This window comes from Chrysochloris asiatica, unplaced genomic scaffold (genome assembly GCF_000296735.1).
Source record: "Chrysochloris asiatica unplaced genomic scaffold, ChrAsi1.0 scaffold00007, whole genome shotgun sequence".
Classification (NCBI taxonomy): Eukaryota; Metazoa; Chordata; class Mammalia; order Afrosoricida; family Chrysochloridae; genus Chrysochloris; species Chrysochloris asiatica.
This window is the reverse complement of record NW_006408525.1, coordinates 22061053-22061552: the sequence shown is the minus strand read 5'-3', so window position 1 is coordinate 22061552 and position 500 is coordinate 22061053.

Sequence of the window (500 nt, the reverse complement as noted above, 5' to 3'; positions counted from 1 at the left end):
AATGAACACTAATGTAAACTATGGACTTTAGTTAACAATCGTGTATCAATATTTGTTCATCAATTATAACAAATCTACCACACTAATGCAAATAGACTCATCAGCTGCTCCTTGGAAACCCTATACTTAACAACAACAACAATGCAAGATGTTAAAAATGGAAACTGTGGACAGTAGGAAAAGGAATATATGAAAATTATCTGTATCTTCTGCAAAATTTTTTTTCTCAAAATTGAAGTTTGTTAATTTAAAAAAGAAACTGTTAGTGCCTTTAGCCATTGTCCACTGCGGCAGTAAAAGTCTATAAGACTCCCCATGACAAATCCCTCTTAGAAATTAGAGCCAGGGAAAGGCATTTCCCTTAAAGAACTACTATGGAGGGTCAGAGAAAAAGAGGAAGACCCCCAACAAGATGGATCGGCCAGGTGGCATCATTGATGGCGTCAAGTGTGCCAGTGGTAGTGAGGTTGGCCCAGGATCGGGCATTGTTTCGTTCTGCT